The following is a 13,310-nucleotide window of genomic DNA, read 5'->3' as shown; positions in this document are numbered from 1 at the left end:
ATGGGACTCGATCCCAGGACCCTGAGATCATGACCGAAGGTTGAGCCGAAGGCAGTGGCTCAACCCACTGAGCCATCCAGGCACCCTGCTATTATAATCTTTTATAAAGGCCACCAACATCAATGATCCTTATATCAATTTGCCTAATTTCAATCACTTTATAATATTACTTTAGTTATATACTACTACTAATTTTGTGTTTACATTTGATGCTCATGTATGAATAAGATCATTTAAATTTAGTATATAAATTAAATGTGCATTTGGAAACACAATACTTTAACTGTAAGTTTACTACCTGAATTAGCAGCATGTGGTCTAGCTTACCACATCTGTTGAAAAGAAATAAGGTCTCATTTAGCTTTACTATCTCTTTTAAAGATGGAAGAATAAGGCAGTGATATATGCATATCTTTCATGTGGTCGAGTGAATTATATTAGATACATCATGTGTGGATTTATGTCTAGTAAGTGGGGTCTGTGCGACTTGTCTGAGTACACAATAGAATGGTAAGATGTAGATAGATAGCAAGATGACCATTGTGGGGGAAAATGAGACAAAATAAATAGACATTGAGAGCAGAGCATAGAGAAAGTTTATAAGCTTGGCTGAAGAAGCCAGAAAATATGGGCAGTTAATATAAACATTGAAAGATAGTCATAGAAGTTTCAACTCGATATTGCATTGTTGGAAAACTCTAGGGTAGAGGAGTAATATACTGAAAATGACATTTTAGTGAAGAAATATTTTCACTTAAATTGGAGGAAATGAAAAGAGAACTTTACAGAATATAAATTGTGATGCATTGGATGCAAGTGAAAACAAATTAAAAGTAACTTAAAAAGCAAAGTAGTTATGCAACAGTTATTTTTTTTTATAATCGGATATACCAATTTTTTTATGTTTTGCCTTCTCACCAAATAATTTAGGCATTCTTGAAAAGATTGGATTACATAAGTAAAATGAAAATATGTGGTGGATTGTCTGAGACAGAACTCATTTCTAGAGTTTTTCCATAGGAAAGACAAATATTTCCCAATTTGAACTAAATAAATACCACCCTATCTATAGAGGATATTTGTGTAACATCATTAGCATATGGTTTAGATTCCACTAGCGAGATTAATTGACAGAGGTAGTCTAACCCAGTCTCAAAGCAAACTGTGGTACACTTGTGTATTAGGCTTTTCATTCCAGAACAAATACTAACATACAATTGGACACTTGCAATATTCATGATTGGCTTCACTTCATATAATTTCCTTGACTTTTCTTATCATTAGCAAATTCAAGGAACTTAATAATATCCTTGTTTTTGTAACACAATTGTAAAAACTATCAACTTCAACCTATTTCTAGCCTTCATGGGACAAAAATTGTAAGAAAAACAATAATACAGAGTGAAAATATGTTTTCACTGTATCTTGTTTTAATGTGTTTTACCACATATATGATTTTAAGGTCTCTAAATTAAAATGTCTTATTATATGCAGGACAGTATTTATTGAATCTATAAACAATTTTTATCTTTAAATATGCTGAATAATAGTCCAACTAGGTATTGCTCTTCCTCTTTGCCTCCTGTACACTACTCTTTCCCTCTTACTAACTAATTTTTTTTTATTACAGTTTGGTCTCCAACTTTAATAAGACAAAATCATATTGTATCCTATATATCATAATATACAGTATATGATGATATAATTATGAAATATAATACATACATGCACATATACAAGCATATTTATGTACATATACATATTTATATAACATCTCTCTCACAGTGTTAAATGTAAACACTTCTATCCACTTTGCTGTTTTCAATCACTAATACACTATGAAGATCATTATATAATGTTACCTAGCACTATTCTTATATTATTTTTGTTTGTAACAGTTTACAGTATTCTGTTTTCTTAATGCACACTTGTTTTAGTGTGTCAGTCTTCTATTAATGGTCATTTGCTTTGATTTCAGTCTTTTCTTCTTAACAGGCATCTTATGCTTACTGAGGTTTTATGTTTTTGCCTGTGGATCTTTGAGACAAGTTCATGGAATGGAATCGTTGGGTCAAAGAGTAAGATGATGTTCATCTTTAGAAATTCTCCTTTATAGAGATTATATAAATTTTGATTATTTTTTTAAAGATTTTTATTTCTTTATTTGACAAAGAGAGAGAGAGAGAGCAAGAGAGACAGCACAAGCAGGGGGAGCTGCAGAGAGAGAGGGAGAAGCAGGCTCCTTGATGAGCAGGTAGCCCATCACAGGGATTGATCCCAGGACACTGGGATCATGACCTGAACAGAAGGCAGATGTGTAACTGACTGAGCCACTCAGATGTCCCATGATTTTCTTATCATGTGAGAGTTCCCCAGTTTGCTAAAGAAGAACAATTTCAGATTTCAAATTTTTCCAATCTGATGGGTGAGGAGTTTTAATTTTAATTTTCATATCTCTCATTTTTAGGCAGTCTTAAAATTTTTTTCATATGGTTAAAAATCCATGCATTCTGTTCACATGTTTAGTCCATTTTTATTTAGGACTAGGACATGTATTTTCAACTTTTAAATGTCTTTTATATACTAGAATTATTAATTTTTATATCTGATATACATTATTTCATCTAATTTCTTGTTTTGTTTATATTGTTATTTGTCATGTAATTTAAAACAATGCACATTTATTAATATTCCCTATTGATTCTAAATTTTAAAACAAATTGTCCAAAATCAATTGAAAAGAATGGAAGAAATCAGAATTTGAAATCACATGTATAAAAAAAATCACATATATGGCTCTCAAATACCCACTCACAACTTTCAATATTCTGTGTAGAAATAGTACTTCAAGCTTGGTAAATATGCTATTACCCAATTTTCCTCCTTCAAAATATAATTAAAAATATTTTTTCAAGCAACCTTACCTTGCTTAGATGATTTTAGAATAACTATATACCTTATTTTTTGAGAAGTCAGATTATTAATTTAGGTTAGATACAGCATATACTATCACACATGAAAAAATGCAATTCTTTTGCTTAAACTGTTAGTTCAACTAACAAAAGCAAAGCCTAAAAAAGTCTGAATGATGATACTTCCAAACTAGTTATGTTAGTTTGCTATTAATTAATTATGTTAGTATGCTATTAATTTTATGCATTAAAAGCTATTGTTATCTGAGTTTATTAACTTCTAAATAGTAACATTTTGTTTCTTTTTAAAAACAAATTTCCAAAAAAAATAAACTAAAAAATTTCCAGGAAAATCAAGGTCCTCCCAATATAGAAAGGCGAGTTTTAACATGGTTTTAAAACACATTCTTCTACTTGACTTCTTTTAGCAGCAGCGATTGCTAAAGCTTCTATAAATATTGTGTGCATTTAAACAAGTCTCTTTGTTTTCTCCAAGATTGTAAATAATTGATTAGTAGCCCATAAATGTGTTCCTAAAAGCTAACACTGCCTTACTTAATATTACTCTGTCAGTGATAATGATGCTGAAATAGGACTCAAGATGAAAAGACTGTGGAGATTTACTGCCTGTGTGTTAAGTTTAGGCAAATAAGCCTGTATAAATTTGCATTTTGGTTTCACTTTTAGTAGTTATAAACCACTTGTATCTAAAAACAAACAAACAAACAACAACAACAACAAAAACCACACAAAAAAACCCCCACAATATTACATTTGTGATTTTCTACTTTTTTGATTTACTATGTGTAGATGAGTTTTATGAGTTTAGTTTAAATGAGATCCGTGATAGTTTGTTCTTATTTAAAAAGCATCAAAGATAATTAGATAATGTAGGCCACCGTGTTTTGTTAGAATAGTTGTTCCTAATAAAATGTATTCTTACATTTTATAAATGAAACACTCAATTTGTCTGATTTGTGAGCAGTTTTGGAATCTCTCTAAATATTCTAAAAGGATCTAGACAGCAACTAATGATCAACAATAACAGACAAGTAAGTGAAAACTTTTCCTATTTTTACCTACCCCTGCAATTGAGATGCAGACATTAAGTCTTGTGACTGATTAGAAATATTGGCTGACCCATTAAAAAGTTACATGGCACCATATTCCAACTAAAGCACAATCCAACTGCCTTACAAACATAGTGGGCTCTCAAGACATAATTCATGTCATCCCGTAGTTGTTTATATTCTATCTAAGTCACATAGTCACTCAATTGCACACTGGAGATTCAATTCCAGATATTTTGGTTCTAGAGTCCATATTCATAAACATTTTATAAATCTAATCAAACCTAAGAAGCAGTTTCAATCCCTTTTTTTGGGTATCTTTTTTAATTTTAAAAATTTAATTTAATTTTTTTCAGTGTTCCAAAATTCATTGTTTATGCACCACACCCAGTGCTACATGCAATATGTGCCCTCCACAATACCCACCACCAAGCTCACCCAACCCCTCACCCTCCTTTCCTCTAAAACCCTCAGACTCTGGGAACTCTTTTATGAGTCCACAGTCTCTCATGGTTTTCCTCCCCCTTTGATTTCCTCACTTCTCTCCATCTCCCAAAGTCCTCCATGCTATTCCTTATCCTCCAGAAGTAAGTGAAACCATATATTAATTGACTCTCTCTGCTTGACTTATTTCACTCAGTCCCGTCCATGTTACAAAAGTTGGGTATTCATCTTTTCCGATGGAGGCATAATACTCAATTGTATATATGGACCTCACCTTCTTTATCCATTTGTTCTTTGAAGGGCATCTTGGTTCTTTCCACATTTTGGCGACTGTGGCCATTGCTGCTATGAACACTGGGGTACAGATGACCCTTCTATTCACTATGTCTGTATCTTTGGGGTAAATACCCAGTAGTGCAATTGCAGGGTCATAGGGAAGCTCTATTTTTGATTTCTTGGGGAATCTCCATGTAGTTTTCTAAAATGGCTGCACCAACTTGCATTTCCACCATCAGTGTAAGAGGGTTCCCCTTTCTCCACATCCTCTCCAACACACATTGTTTACGGTCTTGTTAATTGTTAATTGTTAACACCATGCTAACTGGTGTAAGGTGGTATCTCAATGTGGTTTTGATTTGAATCTCCCTGATGGCTAGTGATGATGAACATTTTTTCATGTGTCTGTTAGACATTTATATGTCTTCTTTGGAGAAGTGTCTGTTCATATCTTCTGCCCCAGTTTTGGTGTGATTATCTGTTTTGTGTGTGTTGAGTTTTAAGAGTTCTTTATAGATCTTGGATATCAGCACTTTGTATCTAGTGTCATTTGTGAATATCTTCTCCCATTCCATGGGTTTCCTCTTTGTTTTGTTGACTGTTTCTTTTGCTGTGCAGAAGCTTTTGATCTTGATGAAGTCCCAAAAGTTCATATTCACTTTTGTTTCTTTGCTATGGAGAATGTCTTGATAGAAGTTGCTGTGGTCAATGTCAAAGAGGTTATTGCCTATGTTCTCCTCTAGGATTTTGATGGATTCCTGCCTCACATTGAGATCTTTTATCCATTTCGAGTTTATCTTCGTGTATGGTGTAAGAGAGTGGTCGAGTTTCATTCTTCTACATATAACTCTCCAATTTTCCCAGCACGATTTATTGAAGAGACTGTCTTTTTTCCACTGTATATTTTTTCCTGCTTTGTCAAAGATTATTTGACCATAAAGTGGAGGGTCCATATCTGGGCTCTCTACTGTGTTCCACTGCTCTATGTCTCTCTTTTTGTGCCAGTACTATGCTGTCTTGTAGAACAAAGCTTTGTAATAAAGCTTGAAATCAGGCAACATGATGCCCCCAATTTTTACTTTCTTTTTCAACATTTCCTTAGAAATTCAGGGTCTCTTCTAGTTCCATACAAATTTTAGGATTGTTTGTTCCAGCTCTTTGAAAATGTTGGTGTAATTTTGTTTGGGATGACATTGAAAGTATAGATGGCTCCAGGTAGTATAGACATCTTAACAATGTTTATTTTTCTGATCCATGAACATGGAATGGTCTTCCATTTTTTTATGTCTTCTTCAATTTCTTTTATGAGTGTTCTGTAGTTCTTTGAGTACAGATCCGTTACCTCTTTAGTTAGGTTTACTCCCAGGTACCTTATGGTTCTTGGTGCTATAGTAAATGGAATCAATTCTCTAATTTCCCTTTCTATATTTTCATTGTTAGTGTACAAGAAAGTAACTGATTTCTGTACACTGATTTTGTATCCTGCCACATAACTGAATTGCTGTATGAGTTCTAGTAGCTTGAGGGTGGAGTCTTTTGGGTTTTCCATGTAAAGTATCATGTCATCTGCAAAGAGAGAGAGTTTGACTTTTCCATAGCCAATTTGAATACCTCTTATTTCTTTTTGTTGTCTGATTGCTGTTTCTATGACTTCTAGTACTATGTTGAATAACAGTGGCAAGAGTGGACTTCCTTGTCATGTTCCTGATCTCAAAAGGAAGGCTGTTAGTTTTCCCCTTTGAGGATGATATTTGCTGTGGGTTTTTCATAGATAGAATTTATGAAGTTGAGGAATGCTCTCTCCATCCCTATACTTTGGAGCATTTTAATGAGGAATGGATGCTGTGTCTTGTCAAATGCTTTTTCTGCATCAATTGAGAAGAACTTGTGGTTCTACTCTCTTTTAGAAGAACTTGTGGTTCTACTCTCTTTTATTGATTTGTTTGATCACAATGATTCATTAGCCAATGTTGAACCACCCTTGTATCCCATGGATAAATCCCACCTGGTCATGGTGGATAATCTTTTTAATGTACTGTTGGACCTTATTAGCTAGGATCTTGTTGAGAATCTTGGCATCCCTATTCATCAGGGATATTGGTCTCTCCTTTTTGGTGGGGTCTTTGGCTGGTTTGGGGATCAGAGTAATACTAGCTTCATAAAAAGAGTCTGGAAGTTTTCCTTCTATTTCTATTTTCTGAAACAGTTTCAGGAGAATAGATACTATTTCTTCTTTGAATGTTTAGTAGAATTCTCCAGGGAATCCACCAGGTCCTGGGCTTTTGTTTTTTGGGAGGTTTTTGATCACTGCTTCAATTTCGTTACTTAATATTAGTCTATTTCAGGTTGTCAATTTCCTTCTGATTCAATTTCGGAAGTTTATAGGTTTCTAGGAATGCATCCATTTTATCTAGGTTGCTTAACTTATTGGCATATAACTGTCGATAATAATTTCTGATGATTGTTTCTATTTCCTTGGTGTTAGTTGTGATCTCCCCATTTTCATTCATAATTTTATTAATTTGGGTCCTCTCTTTCTTTTGGATTAGTTTGGCCAATGAGTTATTGATCGCATTGATTCTTAAAAAAAAAACCAGCTCTCTAGTTTCGTTTATGTGTATATCTCTAGTTTCTATCTCATTGATCTCTGCTCTGATCTTGATTATTTCCCTTCTTGTGTGTGGAGTGGCTTAATTTGTTGTTGATTCTCCAGTTCTTTTTTTTATTTTTTAAGATTTTATTTATTTATTTGACAGACAGAGATCACCAGTAGAAAGAGAGGCAGGCAGAGAGAGAGAGAGGAGGAAGCAGTCTCCCTGTGGAGCAGAGAGCCCGATGCGGGGCTCAATCCCAGGACCCTGAGATCATGACCTGAGCTGAAGGCAGAGGCTTTAACCCACTGAGCCACACAGGTGCCCCGATTCTCCAGTTCTTTAAGGTGTAAAGACAGCTGGTGTATTCTGAATTTTTCAGTTTTTTTTTTTTTGTTGTTGTTGTTGTTTGTTTTTTGTTCTTTTTGGGTTTTTTTTTTGGTTTTTTTTGAAGGAGGCTTGGATGGCGGTATTTCCCTCTTAGGACTGCCTTTGCTGTATCACATAGGTTTTGGACCAAGTGTCTTCATTCTCATTGGTTTCCATGAATTGCTTAAGTTTTTCCTTGATTTCCTGATTGATTCAAATATTCTTAAGCAGGGCGGCCTTTGGCTTCCAAGGAAGGACATCACAGAAAATATAAGTCACCAGTTTTGCCAGTTTTTATGAGCCAGCTCTCCTGAGTTCTGACTAGCTCCATTACATCCATCCAGAGAGAACTGCATTTCTTCTGGGCACCACCTCCATCTTTTACTGTTACTCTGAAAGAAAAGAACAAAGAACATTAAACCTTCAATGTTGTCAACATTGAGTTGTTGCTGTTCTTACACCTTTTCTCAATATTCTATATGTCTTATCCAGAATATCAGCAAAGCAATTTTTTTCTATTCTCATTTGTAACTCAGTTAATCAAAATAATTAATGTCAAGTAAAAGTAAATAAAATATATTCTTAAGTAAAAACTGTGTGAGGAGCGCCTGGGTGGCTCAGTGGGTTAAAGCCTCTGCCTTCGGCTCAGGTCATGATCCCAGGGTCCTGGGATCGAGCCCTGCATCGTGCTCTCTGCTCAGTGGGGAGCCTGCTTCCTCCTCTCTCTCTGCCTAACTCTCTGTCTACTTGTGATCTCTGAGTGTCAAATGGATAGATAAAATCTTAAAACAAAACAAAACAAAACAAAACTGTGTAAAAATTTTTGTATATTTAGTAACTACTTATTATAGTTCAATACAAGGTTCACAGCAAGTGGATTGGTTTAAAGTTTCATTTGTATAAATATGTCTAAGCATTAAAAAAATACATTATGCTTGGTGTGTTTTATTTATGCATTGTTTAATAGTTAAGAATAAGTTGTATTTTCCCAAATATTTCACTTCTTTCCAAAATGAAGCCTGAGTTACGTGAATTTTATTGAGACTACTATTGAAAATAATTTTACTTATGATTTGAATTTCCATGGTAGAGCCCCATCCCTCTCCTTTTGAATACTGAGTCCTCTATCCTTAGCATATGTCCAGGTCATACTTTTAAAATATTCTAATATAATTTCAAGCAAGTAATTAGAAATCCATTAAAGAAGCATTTTTTTCGATATGAATTCCCTGAAAAGTTTTAATTATATGGTTTGATTTTTAAATTTCAAACAAATAGAATATAGATTGTAATATAATAAATTCTGTTACAAATCTTTTATCACACATTCATCTTTTAACATTTTATATGATGTATGAAAGGATGCTGATATCTAGAAGCTGATTATTTAAATATTAAACATATAATTTGGCTATTAAATATTACTTGTAAATTAATATAATATGAAAAAACACATACTTCAAATTACAATCACAAACTTCATATGAGAAATAATTTCACATGAACAAATTGTCACAAAGTGTTTATATTTTGATCTTAGTTTTAATCTTTTATGTTTAAAATACAAATATATATTAATCTTTTGTAAGAGAAAACTAAGTAATAATTGTGGTTTTTAATTATATCTGAAAAATATGACATAAAAATATTTTCTCTTGCAACAATCAGGTCTATTTGTGATCTGGCAAGCAAGAAAAATCTAGGGGAAGGGTGATATGTTTTTATAGATTCAGGAAAGCCAGACTAAAATTGGTTGAACCTCCTCTACTCTTTTTTTTTTTTTTTTAAGATTTTATTTATTTGTTTGACGGAGAGAGATCACAAGTAGACAGGCAGGCAGAGAGAGAGAGGGAAGCAGGCTCCCTGCCGAGCAGAGAGCCTGATGCAGGACTCGATCCCAGGACCCTGAGATCATGACCTGAGCCGAAGGCAGCGGCTTAACCCACTGAGCCACCCAGGCACCCGAACCTCCTCTACTCTTAAACAAGTTTTAATAATATTGGTTCTAAGATTTATTTCAGAGTTTATGGTAATGTATATGAATCTTTTAGTTTTATGATTAGAGCTTTAAGATGAATAATTAAGTATTAAAAAAGAAAAAGAAATCCATGATTCATCACTAGAGTTTTAACAGTATAACTTTGAGAGGAAACTTTGTTAATTCATTCCCTGGCTATCCAGGGTTATAAGGCCCTGGCCAAATGGAAACATAAAGAAATAAATAAAAGTACTTTATTAACCAAATAAAAATATAAGAAAATAATTAAAGTTGATCAACCCCCAATATATACATTGGGTATAAAATGTAGTCAGACACCATTATCTGCATGGAAATATTAAATAGCTAAACAAAATAGAAACACTGTTCTGTTTTTATTCATATTACTATTACTTAAATATAATGCTTTTGTGCATTCAAACTGAGAACATAAGTATAATTGTAAAAATTAAATGTTAAACTTCCCCGTATTCAAATTTCAGTTTACTCTAACCATGTAAGAAAGGTTTTCCATGAATATTCAATTAAATCAGTCCACCAGACACTATTTTTTATATTACTTAGTTGTGGTTTTTTTTGTGATTTTGTTATTTATTTGTGCTTTTCTCTGTAGCCCTTTTCACTGCCAGATTTTGTTCAATTATTTTGTTTGCTTATGTAACACCAATTTTCTCTATGAATATGTGGAATCTTTCTCTTATTCTCAAGAGTTTTCTAGCTTCTAGTAGAGAAAGCAGTATAGTAAGATGCTCAGCAAATATCTGCTGAAAAATAATAATTAAATACAATCCAAACACTCCCTGTATGATGATTATTTCTTTTTCTTAAAGCCTACATTCCACTTATTGCATTCTATTATTCTACCTATTACTAGTCTGATAAATTGTTTTCCTATCCAAAAACTCACACATGTCATGTGCTTATCCCATATGCAGTGATTCTGTATTAACAACTTATTTAATTGCAATGTCAATGTTTTTCTTTGTAAGAAGACAGGAAAAAAATCTGTAAGTAAATGAAATTAGCAACATCCTACAACCAAATGAGTACCATTATTAACATTTGATTTACTTCCTTCCATTTTTATATACATTTATCTCTCAAATAAATTAAATATGATTGTCAGATGATTTGTTTTCTTCCCTTTCCCTTTGATCTTTTATATTAATTAAATAATCATATCAATCTGAGTTTTTAATGAAAATATATAACAAAATTTATCAGGAACTTTTAAAAAATACTTGGGTTGTTTTTGTTTTCTGCTATTAGAATACTGATATGAACAGACATGTACCTAAATATTTGTCTTTATCTCTCTATATTTTCAAGGCTGTATTCCCTATAGGCCTGCCCCTTCCTTAACTGATGAAGTTCTCAGCTCACTGTGCCTTTTCAACCCTCACTCACAGTTTCACCACACTCTACCTTACTAATTATGTGGCCATTTTTATCTTATCCTTTCCCCCCAATTACTTCAATAAAAATAAGAGTCCCAAGAAACCTAAGTAAACCCTCACCCTTAGAAATACATCACATGCAAAACTAAAAGAAGATCACTTCTTGAATATTTCTTTTTTATTTAATTTTTTTTTAATTTTTATAAACATATATTTTTATCCCCAGGGGTACAGGTTTGTGAATCGCCAGGTTTACACACTTCAACAAAGCACATACCCTATCCAAAGTCCATAACCCCACCCCCCTTCTCCCAACCTCCCTTCGCCCAGCAAACCTCAGTTTGTTTTGTGAGATTAAGAGTCACTTATGGTTTGTCTCCCTCCCAATCCCATCTTGTTTCATTGATTCTTCTCCTACCCACTTAAGCCCCCATGTTGCATCACCACTTCCTCATATCAGGGAGATCATATGATAGCTGTCTTTCTCTGCTTGACTTATTTCACTAAGCATGATACACTCTAGTTCCATCCATGTTGTCGCAAATGGCAAGATTTCATTTCTTTTGATGGCTGCATAGTATTCCATTGTGTATATATACCACATCTTCTTGATCCATTCATCTGTTGATGGACATCTAGGTTCTTTCCATAGTTTGGCTATTGTGGACATTGCTGCTATAAACATTCGGGTGCACATGCCCCTTTGGATCACTACGTTTGTATCTTTAGGGTAAATACCCAGTAGTGTAATTGCTGGGCCATAGGGCAGTTCTATTTTCAACATTTTGAGGAACCTCCATGCTGTTTTCCACAGTGGTTGCACCAGCTTGCATTCCCACCAACAGTGTAGGAGGGTTCCCCTTTCTCCGCATCCTTGCCAGCATCTGTCATTTCCTGACTTGTTGATTTTAGCCATTCTGACTGGTGTAAGGTGATATCTCATTGTGGTTTTGATTTGTATTTCCCTGATGCCGACTGATATGGAGCACTTTTTCATGTGTCTGTTGGCCATCTGGATGTCTTCTTTGCAGAAATGTCTGTTCATGTCTTCTGCCCATTTCTTGATTGGATTATTTGTTCTTTGAGTATTGAGTTTGCTAAGTTCTTTATAGGTTTTGCACACTAGTCCTATATCTGATATGTCGTTTGCAAATATCTTCTCCCATTCTGTCAGTTGTCTTTTGATTTTGTTAACTGTTTCCTTTGCTGTGCAAAAGCTTTTGATCTTGATGAAATCCCAATAGTTCATTTTTGCCCTTGCTTCCCTTGCCTTTGGCAATGTTCCTAGGAAGATGTTTCTGTGGCTGAGGTCGAAGAGGTTGCTGCCTGTGTTCTCCTCAAGGATTTTGATCGATTCCTTTCGCACATTGAGGTCCTTCATCCATTTTGAGTCTATTTTTGTGTGTGGTGTAAGGAAATGGTCCAATTTCATTTTTCTGCATGTGGCTGTCCAATTTTCCCAACACCATTTATTGAAGAGGCTGTCTTTTTTCCATTGGACATTCTTTCCTGCTTTGTCGAAGATTAGTTGACTGTAGAGTTGAGGGTCTATTTCTGGGCTCTCTATTATGTTTCATTGATCTATATGTCTGTTTTTGTGCCAGTACCATGCTGTCTTGATGATGACAGCTTTGTAATAGAGCTTGAAGTCCGGAATTGTGATGCCACCAACTTTGGCTTTCTTTTTCAATATCCCTTTGGCTATTCGAGGTCATTTCTGGTTCCATATAAATTTTAGAATTATTTGTTCCATTTCTTTGAAAAAGATGGATGGTACTTTGATAGGAATTGCCTTAAATGTGTAGATTGCTTTAGGTAGCATAGACATTTTCACAATATTTATCCTCCAATCCAGGAGCATGGAACATTTTTCCATTTTTTTGTGTCTTACTCAATTTCTTTCATGAGTACTTTATAGTTTTCTGAGTATAGATTCTGTGCTTTTTTTGTTAGGTTTATTCCTAGGTATCTTATGGTTTTGGGTGCAATTGTAAATGGGATTGACTCCTTAATTTCTCTTTCTTCTGTCTTGTTGTTGATGTAGAGAAATGCAACTGATTTCTGTGCATTGATTTTATATCCTGACACTTTACTGAATTCCTGTACAAGATTTAGCAGTTTTGGAGTGGAGTCTTTTGGGTTTTCCACATATATTATCACATCATCTGTGAAGAGTGATAATTTGACTCCTTCTTTGCCGATTTGGATGCCTTTAATTTCCTTTTGTTGTGTGATTACTGAGGCTAGGACTT

This window comes from Mustela erminea, chromosome 2 (assembly GCF_009829155.1).
Source record: "Mustela erminea isolate mMusErm1 chromosome 2, mMusErm1.Pri, whole genome shotgun sequence".
NCBI lineage: Eukaryota > Metazoa > Chordata > Mammalia > Carnivora > Mustelidae > Mustela > Mustela erminea.
The sequence above is the reverse complement of the archived record's forward strand: the minus strand, read 5'-3'. Positions refer to the sequence as shown.